Genomic DNA, 11,854 nt, shown 5'->3' with positions numbered 1-11,854 from the left:
AAGAAACAGCTGCGATCACACATTGCTCCCAGAAGCACGAAGCTGAAGCCTGAAGATGACAAATGAGACTTCGTTGAAACGTCGCCAAGACACTTCCAATTTTACACGGGAGAAAACCCGAACAACCAAAGACCTATATACAAACACCCGTGAAAACCTCAGAAAACAAATATATATATATATATATATATATATATATATATATATATATATATATATATATATATATATATATATATATATATATATATATATATTCTAATATGTACTCGACAAAATAAATAAATATAATAAATAAATGTGGGGGGTCATTACAAATTGCTGAAGATAGATTGGAATATAGCAACTCTCTCTGTATATGTATACATGTGTGTGTGTATATATATACGTGCACACACACACACACACACGTGTGTGCAGGTGTACGAGTATGATTGGTCTCATTCGAGACAATGACGAATCCACATATAGAATGACTAGCCTTTTGGTGCAACCAAAACAATCTGGAACTGAATACACTCAAAACCGTAGAAATGGTGGTAGACTTTAGGAGAAACTCTTCCATAATTCCACCTCTCACAATACTAGACAACACAGTATCAACAGTAGAAACCTTTAAATTTCTAGGTTCTATCATATCTCAAGATCTCAAATGGACAGCTAACATCAAAAACATTATCAAAAAAGGACAACAAAGAATGTTCTTTCTGCGCCAACTCAGGAAGCTCAAACTGCCCAAGGAGCTGCTGATCCAGTTCTACAGAGGAATTATTGAGTCTGTTTTCTGCACCTCTATAACTGTCTGGTTCGGTTCTGCAACCCAACAAGAAAAACACAGACTTCAGAGGATAATTAGAACTGCAGAAAAAATAATTGCTACCAACCTGCCTTCCATTGAGGACCTGTATACTGCACGAATCAAGAAGAGGGCCGTGAAAATATTTACAGATCCCTCGCATCCTGGACATAAACTGTTTCAACTCCTACCCTCAAAACGACGCTATAGAGCACTGCACACCAGAACAACTAGACACAAGAACAGTTTTTTCCCAAAGGCCATCACTCTGCTAAACAAATAATTCCCTCAAGACTGTCAAACTATTTACTGAATCTGCACTACTATTAATCTTCTCATCGTTCCCATCACCAATCTCTTTCCACTTATGACTGTATGACTGTAACTTTGTTGCTGGCAATCCTTATGATTTATATTGATATATTGACCATCATTTGTGTTGTAAATGTTGTACCTCGATGAACGTATCTTTTCTTTTATGTACACTGAGAGCATATGCACCAAGACAAATTCCTTGTGTGTCCAATCACACGTGGCCAATAAAAAAATTCTATTCTATTCTATTCTATTCTATTCTATTCTATTCTATTCTATTCTATTCTATTCTATTCTATGAGTATGTGTCTGTGTATCTAAATATCATCTATTTCTAACATACGTCTATATCTATGTATCTCTCTCTCTCTCCCTATGTCTGTCTGTCTGTCTACCCATCCATCCATCCATCCATCCATCCATCCATCTACCTACCTACCTATCTACCTACCTACTTACCTACCTACTTACCATCTCTCTCTCTCTCTCTCTCTCTCTCTCTCTCTCTCTCTCTCTCTCTCTATCTATCTATCTATCTATCTAAATCTATCTAACATGTTTCCTCAAAAATAAGACCAGTTCTGATATTTTTGGGGATGTGAAAAGATGCATTAGGACTTATTTTCAGGTACTGGTACTGGAGATGGCAAGGGAAAACAACCCCTGCCTGGCCAGGCTGGGCGCTCCACCCCCTGGCACAAGCACAGAAGGTGTGGAGCATGCAATGGTCGACAGTGTCCAGCAGCTGCTGGAGCCCTCCGGCCCCTTGGCCAGCCTGCTCTGGGGTTATAAAGCCTATGCAGCACATGTACCTGGCCCTGGAGGCTGGGAACGATGGGGCTTTTCTTCCCTCACTTTAGAAGCAAGGGAAGGAGAAGGAAAGGGAGAGCGGTCGCTCAAGGGCTGCCTCTTCACCGGCTGCTATCTGGACTTGCTTGAGGGAACCTGGCACAGAAGAAAGGGTCTGTTTCTTGCAGATTTGTCCCGACCCTTCCGTCCCCTTTGAACCTGGCCTCCCTCCTCAGAGGGAGATGGAGGGCTAGGCTGGGCTGAAACTGAGGAGAGAGAGCGGGGGAAGAAGCCACGCAGCTAAGGATGAGCGGGTCCCCCGCCTCTCCACGAGACTTTTCAGGAGTCACCATGTGCAAATGTAAAAGCCGCTTCGTCCAAGTCAGCAGCAGCACCTGGGCTCTGGCACCTGGGGCCACGTTGTCGTCCTCTCCCCAGGAATGTTTTCGCAGTGTTCCTTTGATGGCCCTTCCCCTCCCCCTACACAGTTCTCAGGGAGGGAGGGGATGAGAGACCGGGGTGGCGGAGGAGCAGATGGGAAAGGTGCCCAGATTCACGGCACTTTGTTTTGAGTAAAGCTTTGCTGGGAAATGTGGCAGTTGTTCCTCGTACCATCTTTGGGTCACTGTTGCAGAAACATGGGAGCCTCCCGGCTGCATTTGGCTCATTTGTTTGGGAAGCGGCAGCTGTTCCATTGTCTCAAGTTGGGGTGGGGGGGTGGGTGATGATCAAAAAGCAATAATTTGGAGTCCTGTCTCTTTAAGGTTCCATTAATGCAGTGCTTCTCAAATAGTGGGGCGGGCCCCCCAGGGGGGGCGCGAGGCTCCGTAAAGGGGGGCGCGTTTGACCTCGGCAAACACTGTCATAACAAGCTAAGCCCCGTGTTTACAGTTGCGCGGGGGGGGCGCGAAAAATGTTTTCTTCTTCCTAGGGGGGCATGACAGAAAATAATTGAGAAGCACTGCATTAATGGATGGAGCAGCTCAATTGGGGCTTGCTGAGTGCGTGTGTGGTAATGCCAAGGGCCAAAGGCAAGCCTTGGAGAGAGTTTACGGAGGAGCAGCTTTGAATTGATCCCTGGATTTGCTGAGGTGGAAATGCATATGGAGAGAGGATCATTTGAAAGCCCAACAAATTATAGTTTAATGGCCATGAGAGTGAAAAGCAAGAGCCACTTTACTGACTGGCAGGCAGGAAGGGGGACTTCTGCCTTATGTGGACCCAGGAGGAGAGAGATTGTTCCTTCTGGGTGATGCCTTTGGAAAAGAAGGTCAGGTTTAAAAGGGGGGACATAGCCTTGAGGGTAAGTCCTTCCAAGCAGCAAGCCGAGGCAGAGGGGTGTGTGTGTGTGTGTGTGTGTGTGTTATGAGATTCATCCCACCATCTGTCTTTGCTTGCGGAGTGTGTGGCGGAGCTGAAGCATGAGGTGTCGTGTCCCACTCCTCCGCTGACGGCCGGGTCAGGGAAATCCGAATCAGGTGTGCCTCTGCAGCTCTGCCAAAGTCCTAGCAAAGTTCTCAAGGCAGGCAGGAGACCAGAAAGTGACTTCAGCAAGATAAGGTAGACTTTGCCTGACTCAGAGAATGCCAGAAAGCAGATCCTTTATATAGGCCATGGGGTGTGGCTCCATGACTCAGCACTTATCCAGGCCTGCCCCTCCCTTCCTTCTGTTGCCTCCGCCTATCAATTCTCCTGAAGCGAGGGTCACTCCAGTCTGCAGCTGTTGGTAATTGACCTTCCTCAGGCTCACATGCTGTGGGGGAGGGGGAGGGGTCTAATTGCTCCGTTTGCCTGGGCATGGAGCCAGAGCTGGGGGCTGGAGGCACTTCTTCCTCCTCGGCCTGTCTGGGCATGGAGCCAGGGCTGGGGCCGGGAGGCATGCTAGGACATTCCTCAGCGTTTGGAAGCAGATAAGATGGGCCCAGCTGCGGGGAAAGCGGACGAGGCACAACATGAGGTTAGATCAGTGCTTCTCAAATAGTGGGGCGGGCCCCCCCGGGGGGGCGCGAGGCTCCGTAAAGGGCGCGTTTGACCTCGGCAAACATACTAACATAACAAACATGATACTATTTACAGTCGCGTGGGGGGCGCGAAAAATATTTTCTTCTTCCTAGGGGGGCATGACAGAAAATAATTGAGAAGCACTGGGTTAGATGATAGGGACCAAGCATGGAATGGCGCCATCCCTTCCCCACGACCTACCTTGCCACATATCAGCAATAGGTGGAGGCAGAAGCATGAGGGGGGGGGAGTATGCAACCTGGCCTGCTAGGCGACCAATGTGGCACTGGCTGTCAGGGTTCCGAGAATGCACCCACCAAAAGCAGAACTTGGAGGCAGATAGATTCCTCAAAGAACATGTTTATTGGACACACTGTATCGGCACTGCTAAGGAAAACCAACTCTAAAAGTTCCCATGGTTTTCCCCCCAATTAAAAGAGCAACTATTCCCTCCCGAAGTGTCACCGATCGCATTGTCCAATGAAGACAGCTGGGTGGCTACATGGCCACTCCTCTGCCATCTGTGGAATGATCTTGGTTCCCACAGGAAAACTTTTTGTTTTGACGAGTAGCCAGTCTGTCTTCTTCCCCCCCTCCCTTCCCTCTTTCAAAGTTTGTTGGAACTTTTTTTTTTTTTTACTTTTTAGGGATTTTTTAAATACCGGTTCTCTGTTTTCACCCAATGGACAGAATCTTGCCAAGCTAAAGCTATAACTTTCTTTCTGATTTGCTTCAGAAAAACACGTGAGTTTGAGCTGCTGCTTTGGGGTGGAGTGGGGGTGGAAAATTTCTGCATTTCTTTCTGATTTGCTTCAGAAAAACACGTGAGTTTGAGCTGCTGCTTTAAGGTGAATTGGGGTGGAATATTTCTGCATTTCTTTCTGATTTGCTTCAGAAAAGCACGTGAGTTTGAGCTGCTGCTTTAAGGTGGAGTGGGGTGGAATATTTCTGCATTTCTTCTGATTTGCTTCAGAAAAGCACGTGAGTTTGAGCTGCTGCTTTAAGGTGGAGTGGGGTGAAAATTTCTGCATTTCTTTCTGATTTGCTTCAGAAAAGCACGTGAGTTTGAGCTGCTGCTTTAAGGTGAATTGGGGTGGAAAATTTCTGCATTTCTTCTGATTTGCTTCAGAAAAGCACGTGAGTTTGAGCTGCTGCTTTGGGGTGGATTGGGGTGGAAAATTTCTGCATTTCTTTCTGATTTGCTTCAGAAAAGCACGTGAGTTTGAGCTGCTGCTTTAAGGTGGAGTGGGGTGGAAAATTTCTGCATTTCTTTCTGATTTGCTTCAGAAAAACGTGAGTTTGAGCTGCTGCTTTGGGGTGGAGTGGGGTGGAAAATTTCTGCATTTCTTTCTGATTTGCTTCAGAAAACACGTGAGTTTGAGCTGCTGCTTTGGGGTGGAGTGGGGTGGAAAATTTCTGCATTTCTTTCTGATTTGCTTCAGAAAACACGTGAGTTTGAGCTGCTGCTTTGGGGTGGAGTGGGGTGGAAAATTTCTGCATTTCTTTCTGATTTGCTTCAGAAAACACGTGAGTTTGAGCTGCTGCTTTGGGGTGGAGTGGGGTGGAAAATTTCTGCATTTCTTTCTGATTTGCTTCAGAAAAACGTGAGTTTGAGCTGCTGCTTTGGGGTGGAGTGGGGTGGAAAATTTCTGCATTTCTTTCTGATTTGCTTCAGAAAACACGTGAGTTTGAGCTGCTGCTTTGGGGTGGAGTGGGGTGGAAAATTTCTGCATTTCTTTCTGATTTGCTTCAGAAAACACGTGAGTTTGAGCTGCTGCTTTGGGGTGGAGTGGGGTGGAAAATTTCTGCATTTCTTTCTGATTTGCTTCAGAAAAACGTGAGTTTGAGCTGCTGCTTTGGGGTGGAGTGGGGTGGAAAATTTCTGCATTTCTTTCTGATTTGCTTCAGAAAACACGTGAGTTTGAGCTGCTGCTTTGGGGTGGAGTGGGGTGGAAAATTTCTGCATTTCTTTCTGATTTGCTTCAGAAAACACGTGAGTTTGAGCTGCTGCTTTGGGGTGGAGTGGGGTGGAAAATTTCTGCATTTCTTTCTGATTTGCTTCAGAAAACACGTGAGTTTGAGCTGCTGCTTTGGGGTGGAGTGGGGTGGAAAATTTCTGCATTTCTTTCTGATTTGCTTCAGAAAACACGTGAGTTTGAGCTGCTGCTTTGGGGTGGAGTGGGGTGGAAAATTTCTGCATTTCTTTCTGATTTGCTTCAGAAAACACGTGAGTTTGAGCTGCTGCTTTAAGGTGGAGTGGGGTGGAAAATTTCTGCATTTCTTTCTGATTTGCTTCAGAAAACACGTGAGTTTGAGCTGCTGCTTTGGGGTGGAGTGGGGTGGAAAATTTCTGCATTTCTTTCTGATTTGCTTCAGAAAAGCACGTGAGTTTGAGCTGCTGCTTTGGGGTGGAATTGGGGTGGAATATTTCTGCATTTCTTTCTGATTTGCTTCAGAAAACACGTGAGTTTGAGCTGCTGCTTTAAGGTGGATTGGGGTGGAATATTTCTGCATTTCTTTCTGATTTGCTTCAGAAAAGCACGTGAGTTTGAGCTGCTGCTTTAAGGTGGATTGGGGTGGAATATTTCTGCATTTCTTTCTGATTTGCTTCAGAAAAGCACGTGAGTTTGAGCTGCTGCTTTAAGGGGTGGAGTGGGGTGGAATATTTCTGCATTTCTTTCTGATTTGCTTCAGAAAAGCACGTGAGTTTGAGCTGCTGCTTTAAGGTGGAGTGGGGTGGAAAATTTCTGCATTTCTTTCTGATTTGCTTCAGAAAAACGTGAGTTTGAGCTGCTGCTTTAAGGTGGATTGGGGTGGAATATTTCTGCATTTCTTTCTGATTTGCTTCAGAAAAACGTGAGTTTGAGCTGCTGCTTTAAGGTGATTGGGGTGGAATATTTCTGCATTTCTTTCTGATTTGCTTCAGAAAAACGTGAGTTTGAGCTGCTGCTTTAAGGTGGATTGGGGTGGAATATTTCTGCATTTCTTTCTGATTTGCTTCAGAAAAACGTGAGTTTGAGCTGCTGCTTTAAGGTGGATTGGGGTGGAAAATTTCTGCATTTCTTTCTGATTTGCTTCAGAAAACACGTGAGTTTGAGCTGCTGCTTTAAGGTGGATTGGGGTGGAATATTTCTGCATTTCTTTCTGATTTGCTTCAGAAAAGCACGTGAGTTTGAGCTGCTGCTTTAAGGTGAGTGGGGTGGAAAATTTCTGCATTTCTTTCTGATTTGCTTCAGAAAACACGTGAGTTTGAGCTGCTGCTTTAAGGTGGATTGGGGTGGAAAATTTCTGCATTTCTTTCTGATTTGCTTCAGAAAACACGTGAGTTTGAGCTGCTGCTTTGGGGTGGAGTGGGGTGGAATATTTCTGCATTTCTTTCTGATTTGCTTCAGAAAACACGTGAGTTTGAGCTGCTGCTTTAAGGTGGATTGGGGTGGAATATTTCTGCATTTCTTTCTGATTTGCTTCAGAAAAACGTGAGTTTGAGCTGCTGCTTTAAGGTGGATTGGGGTGGAATATTTCTGCATTTCTTTCTGATTTGCTTCAGAAAACACGTGAGTTTGAGCTGCTGCTTTGGGGTGGAGGGGGGGTGGAAAATTTCTCCATTTCTTTCTGATTTGCTTCAGAAAACCACGTGAGTTTGAGCTGCTGCTTTGGGGTGGAGTGGGGTGGAAAATTTCTGCATTTCTTTCTGATTTGCTTCAGAAAAGCACGTGAGTTTGAGCTGCTGCTTTAAGGTGAATTGGGGTGGAATATTTCTGCATTTCTTTCTGATTTGCTTCAGAAAAGCACGTGAGTTTGAGCTGCTGCTTTAAGGTGGATTGGGGTGGAATATTTCTGCATTTCTTTCTGATTTGCTTCAGAAAAGCACGTGAGTTTGAGCTGCTGCTTTAAGGTGGATTGGGGTGGAATATTTCTGCATTTCTTTCTGATTTGCTTCAGAAAACACGTGAGTTTGAGCTGCTGCTTTGGGGTGGAGTGGGGTGGAATATTTCTGCATTTCTTTCTGATTTGCTTCAGAAAAACGTGAGTTTGAGCTGCTGCTTTAAGGTGGAGTGGGGTGGAAAATTTCTGCATTTCTTTCTGATTTGCTTCAGAAAAGCACGTGAGTTTGAGCTGCTGCTTTAAGGTGGAATTGGGGTGGAATATTTCTGCATTTCTTTCTGATTTGCTTCAGAAAACACGTGAGTTTGAGCTGCTGCTTTGGGGTGGAGTGGGGTGGAAAATTTCTGCATTTCTTTCTGATTTGCTTCAGAAAAGCACGTGAGTTTGAGCTGCTGCTTTAAGGTGGATTGGGGTGGAATATTTCTGCATTTCTTTCTGATTTGCTTCAGAAAACACGTGAGTTTGAGCTGCTGCTTTAAGGTGGAATTGGGGTGGAATATTTCTGCATTTCTTTCTGATTTGCTTCAGAAAACACGTGAGTTTGAGCTGCTGCTTTAAGGTGGAGTGGGGTGGAAAATTTCTGCATTTCTTTCTGATTTGCTTCAGAAAACACGTGAGTTTGAGCTGCTGCTTTAAGGTGGATTGGGGTGGAAAATTTCTGCATTTCTTTCTGATTTGCTTCAGAAAAACGTGAGTTTGAGCTGCTGCTTTAAGGTGAATTGGGGTGGAAAATTTCTGCATTTCTTTCTGATTTGCTTCAGAAAACACGTGAGTTTGAGCTGCTGCTTTAAGGTGGATTGGGGTGGAATATTTCTGCATTTCTTTCTGATTTGCTTCAGAAAAACGTGAGTTTGAGCTGCTGCTTTGGGGTGGAGTGGGGTGGAAAATTTCTGCATTTCTTTCTGATTTGCTTCAGAAAAGCACGTGAGTTTGAGCTGCTGCTTTAAGGTAAAGTGGGGTGGAAAATTTCTGCATTTCTTTCTGATTTGCTTCAGAAAACACGTGAGTTTGAGCTGCTGCTTTAAGGTGGATTGGGGTGGAATATTTCTGCATTTCTTTCTGATTTGCTTCAGAAAACACGTGAGTTTGAGCTGCTGCTTTAAGGTGGATTGGGGTGGAATATTTCTGCATTTCTTTCTGATTTGCTTCAGAAAAGCACGTGAGTTTGAGCTGCTGCTTTAAGGTGATTGGGGTGGAATATTTCTGCATTTCTTTCTGATTTGCTTCAGAAAAGCACGTGAGTTTGAGCTGCTGCTTTAAGGTGGATTGGGGTGGAATATTTCTGCATTTCTTTCTGATTTGCTTCAGAAAAGCACGTGAGTTTGAGCTGCTGCTTTAAGGTGGAGTGGGGTGGAAAATTTCTGCATTTCTTTCTGATTTGCTTCAGAAAAGCACGTGAGTTTGAGCTGCTGCTTTAAGGTGGATTGGGGTGGAATATTTCTGCATTTCTTTCTGATTTGCTTCAGAAAACACGTGAGTTTGAGCTGCTGCTTTAAGGTGGATTGGGGTGGAATATTTCTGCATTTCTTTCTGATTTGCTTCAGAAAACACGTGAGTTTGAGCTGCTGCTTTAAGGTGGATTGGGGTGGAAAATTTCTGCATTTCTTTCTGATTTGCTTCAGAAAACACGTGAGTTTGAGCTGCTGCTTTAAGGTGGATTGGGGTGGAATATTTCTGCATTTCTTTCTGATTTGCTTCAGAAAAACGTGAGTTTGAGCTGCTGCTTTAAGGTGGAGTGGGGTGGAATATTTCTGCATTTCTTTCTGATTTGCTTCAGAAAACACGTGAGTTTGAGCTGCTGCTTTAAGGTGGAGTGGGGTGGAAAATTTCTGCATTTCTTTCTGATTTGCTTCAGAAAACACGTGAGTTTGAGCTGCTGCTTTAAGGTGGATTGGGGTGGAAAATTTCTGCATTTCTTTCTGATTTGCTTCAGAAAACACGTGAGTTTGAGCTGCTGCTTTAAGGTGGAGTGGGGTGGAAAATTTCTGCATTTCTTTCTGATTTGCTTCAGAAAAACGTGAGTTTGAGCTGCTGCTTTAAGGTGGAATTGGGGTGGAAAATTTCTGCATTTCTTTCTGATTTGCTTCAGAAAACACGTGAGTTTGAGCTGCTGCTTTAAGGTGGAGTGGGGTGGAAAATTTCTGCATTTCTTTCTGATTTGCTTCAGAAAACACGTGAGTTTGAGCTGCTGCTTTAAGGTGGAGTGGGGTGGAAAATTTCTGCATTTCTTTCTGATTTGCTTCAGAAAACACGTGAGTTTGAGCTGCTGCTTTAAGGTGGAATTGGGGTGGAAAATTTCTGCATTTCTTTCTGATTTGCTTCAGAAAACACGTGAGTTTGAGCTGCTGCTTTAAGGTGGAGTGGGGTGGAAAATTTCTGCATTTCTTTCTGATTTGCTTCAGAAAACACGTGAGTTTGAGCTGCTGCTTTAAGGTGAATTGGGGTGGAAAATTTCTGCATTTCTTTCTGATTTGCTTCAGAAAACACGTGAGTTTGAGCTGCTGCTTTAAGGTGGAGTGGGGTGGAAAATTTCTGCATTTCTTTCTGATTTGCTTCAGAAAACACGTGAGTTTGAGCTGCTGCTTTAAGGTGGAGTGGGGTGGAAAATTTCTGCATTTCTTTCTGATTTGCTTCAGAAAACACGTGAGTTTGAGCTGCTGCTTTAAGGTGGATTGGGGTGGAAAATTTCTGCATTTCTTTCTGATTTGCTTCAGAAAAGCACGTGAGTTTGAGCTGCTGCTTTAAGGTGGAGTGGGGTGGAAAATTTCTGCATTTCTTTCTGATTTGCTTCAGAAAAGCACGTGAGTTTGAGCTGCTGCTTTAAGGTGGAATTGGGGTGGAATATTTCTGCATTTCTTTCTGATTTGCTTCAGAAAAGCACGTGAGTTTGAGCTGCTGCTTTAAGGTGAATTGGGGTGGAATATTTCTGCATTTCTTTCTGATTTGCTTCAGAAAAGCACGTGAGTTTGAGCTGCTGCTTTAAGGTGAATGGGGTGGAAAATTTCTGCATTTCTTTCTGATTTGCTTCAGAAAAGCACGTGAGTTTGAGCTGCTGCTTTAAGGTGAATTGGGGTGGAATATTTCTGCATTTCTTTCTGATTTGCTTCAGAAAAGCACGTGAGTTTGAGCTGCTGCTTTAAGGTGAATTGGGGTGGAATATTTCTGCATTTCTTTCTGATTTGCTTCAGAAAAGCACGTGAGTTTGAGCTGCTGCTTTAAGGTGAATTGGGGTGGAATATTTCTGCATTTCTTTCTGATTTGCTTCAGAAAAGCACGTGAGTTTGAGCTGCTGCTTTAAGGTGGAATTGGGGTGGAATATTTCTGCATTTCTTTCTGATTTGCTTCAGAAAAGCACGTGAGTTTGAGCTGCTGCTTTAAGGTGAATGGGGTGGAAAATTTCTGCATTTCTTTCTGATTTGCTTCAGAAAAGCACGTGAGTTTGAGCTGCTGCTTTAAGGTGAATTGGGGTGGAATATTTCTGCATTTCTTTCTGATTTGCTTCAGAAAAGCACGTGAGTTTGAGCTGCTGCTTTGGGGTGGAGTGGGGTGAAAATTTCTGCATTTCTTTCTGATTTGCTTCAGAAAAGCACGTGAGTTTGAGCTGCTGCTTTAAGGTGAATGGGGTGGAATATTTCTGCATTTCTTTCTGATTTGCTTCAGAAAAGCACGTGAGTTTGAGCTGCTGCTTTAAGGTGAATTGGGGTGGAATATTTCTGCATTTCTTTCTGATTTGCTTCAGAAAAGCACGTGAGTTTGAGCTGCTGCTTTAAGGTGAATTGGGGAGGAATATTTCTGCATTTCTTTCTGATTTGCTTCAGAAAAGCACGTGAGTTTGAGCTGCTGCTTTAAGGTGAATTGGGGTGGAAAATTTCTGCATTTCTTTCTGATTTGCTTCAGAAAAGCACGTGAGTTTGAGCTGCTGCTTTAAGGTGGAGTGGGGTGGAATATTTCTGCATTTCTTTCTGATTTGCTTCAGAAAAGCACGTGAGTTTGAGCTGCTGCTTTAAGGTGGAGTGGGGTGGAAAATTTCTGCATTTCTTTCTGATTTGCTTCAGAAAAGCACGTGAG

Source organism: Ahaetulla prasina, chromosome 8 (genome assembly GCF_028640845.1).
Source record: "Ahaetulla prasina isolate Xishuangbanna chromosome 8, ASM2864084v1, whole genome shotgun sequence".
Classification (NCBI taxonomy): domain Eukaryota; kingdom Metazoa; phylum Chordata; class Lepidosauria; order Squamata; family Colubridae; genus Ahaetulla; species Ahaetulla prasina.
Note: the sequence above shows the minus strand (reverse complement) of the source record.